The sequence below is a fragment of the Marmota marmota genome, unplaced genomic scaffold (assembly GCF_001458135.2).
Source record: "Marmota marmota marmota unplaced genomic scaffold, marMar, whole genome shotgun sequence".
Lineage (NCBI taxonomy): Eukaryota > Metazoa > Chordata > Mammalia > Rodentia > Sciuridae > Marmota > Marmota marmota.
The window spans coordinates 17112990-17115563 of NW_025999977.1; the positions used below are offsets into that span (position 1 = coordinate 17112990).

Below are 2574 nucleotides of genomic sequence, written 5' to 3' on the forward strand. Positions count from 1 at the left end.
AAAAAAAAAAAAAAAAAAAAAAAATCTGTCAAAAAAAACTACACAGATGTACAAATTCAGATTAAACAAGGAAAAGATGGAAAGGAAGGATCTGTAAAGTCTTTCTGTCCAGAACTCTGTTTTTGGAAAAAGAAATTTCAATATATATAACTCTACTTCACATGAGAGCCCTGCAGTAAAATTTTTAAAGCAAAGACTATGAATGTAATATTGAGAAAGTTAACAACAAAAAGAAGGCTATTACTACCCAAAAAAGTTATGAATAGTGGTGTGATAAAGAAAACTACCAGTTCTTGCCCAGATAACCTAACCTGTGATTGCTATCCAATGGATAAAGTTTGCAATATTTGCTTTTCAAGGGGTCAGCAGGTTGGCCTAGGACAGGTATACCAGGATTCAGAGCACCAGAGGTACGATAAAGCATCCAGAATACTGTAATTGATTGTGGTCTACAGATGTCACATTACTTTCTTTGTTTAGTGGATGATACCCATTTATTATTATTATTATTATTATTAGTTGTTCAAAACATTACATAGCTCTTCTTCTTCTTCTTCTTCTTCTTTTTTTTTTTTTAGTTGTAGTTGGACACAATACCTTTATTTCACTTATTTATGTTTATGTGGTGCCGAGGATCTAACCCAGGGTCTCACAAATGCGATACGATCACTCTACCACTGAGCCCCATTACATAGCTCTTGACATATCATATTTCATACATTTGATTCAAGTGGGTTATGAACTCCCATTTTTGCCCCGTATACAGATTGATATCCATTTTTTAGACGAGATCGGGCGCGTTCAGGGTGGTATGGCTGTAGACTGATATCCATTTTTTAAAGTAAGTGATGATTTAACTGCTTTAGCTCAAATTATGACAATTTGGGGATCCAGTGAAACCACCCAGGCTACCAAAACTTTTGACAAATCAATATTATGTAGCAAAGAAGTCTCAGCACAAGACTTGAGGAAACTATGAAAGACTCAGGGGTCTAGATTCTAACACTCCCAAAATAACAAGTCATATACAAGGATGTACTTATGACCCAGACTTTTTAGAGAAGACTGACCAGAAAGCTTCTTCTATCATACAAATGCTCAGGCACATCACTCAGGGAATTCATTATATAAAGGGGACAGTAATGAAGCCATTTTGATAAGTATACTGATTTAGAAGACTGGGATTAGATAGCTAATGAGCTTACAACCTGCTTAATAAATTTCTAGATTTAAATCCATCTTCAAAAATAAGAGAAGCAGGGCACAGTGGCACAATCTATAATTCCAGAGACTGAGGCAGAAGAATCCTGAGTTCAAATCAGCCTCAACAACTTAGCAAGGCCCTAAGCAACTCAGTGATATCCTGTCTCTAAATAAAATATAAAAAAGGGCTAGGAATGTGGCTCAGTGTTTAAGTGCCCTTGAGTTCAATCCCAGGTACAAAAAAAAACAGAATAAGAGAGAAGATATTGGCCACATTATATTCTTATATTGTGTGGAAGTATAAATATGTAACAACAAATTCCATCGTTACGTACAACTATAAGACACTAATAAAAATGTGGAAAAAAAAGAATAACAAACAAGAAGCTTGTTGCATCCATTTTTTAAAGATATGAGCTTGCAGTGGTAGTTCTTCATTAATGTTACTATTGTGTACTGCGAAGTGGGAAAAATAGTTTTTCTAATAATCATGAGTTCTTGTTTACAGACCAGAGCAGGATGAAATTTTTTTTTTAAATATTATCTGATCTAGTGGTTGATTTTAAACTATAGACTAAGATCACCTAAAATGCTTGGAAGAGTTGTTTGGACTAACAACATGATCTTTGCATTTAAACCCACCCAAGTTGAATCAAAGCTTTAGTTTCTCTAATTACTTTTCACTGCCACATAAAGAAAAAGAAGCAGTTTTAGCAAACCATATGGGTTCAAGGTCAAAATCTTAAAATTAATGGATGTGATAGGAATTAAATGAGTCAAAAGACTTAGTTTCCTGATTCCTGAAAGCATGAACTATGTGTCCTTTTGGAAATTTCAACCTGGCACTGGTGCTGTTAAAAATTTATACATAAAGAAGATAATTTCTTTTCCAAGAGGTATACATTATGCCTTTTATGAACACTAAAACAATGAGGAAATGTTGGTCATGGAGCAAAATATCATTTAAGTTTTAATTTAATTATGCATTTTTTAAAACTATTTCATGGACACATTTTTGTGTAAATTGTCATATTTTCTTGATTTTTCTTCCTTATCTACCTCCACCTAACATATTTACTTTGGAAATTATATGGTGATTACCATAAGGTTTCTGGGTGCTTTAGTAAATGTTTATGTATTTATAGTCAGAAACTTAAAAGTTATAATGCACACACTGGTTGAGAAAGGGAAACTTTTAGGACTAACATGAATATTGACAGCCAAAATGCTTTTCCTTGTCTCTTTTGAGTGTGTATGTTTTGTTTTGTTTTGTTTTACAACATCTTAGGTATTATTAGGTAGTTGTCAAAAGGAAGAGTAAATACAGAATTGAGACTTTAACTGGAGATTTTTTTCTCTACCTAGAGTTGT

General features: G+C 33.3%; 1 pseudogene; it reads left to right on the forward strand.

Moving 5' to 3' along the window:
- Positions 1-832: 832 nt before the first annotated feature.
- LOC107136997 lies at positions 833-1633 on the forward strand (annotated as a pseudogene).
- Positions 1634-2574: the final 941 nt, after the last annotated feature.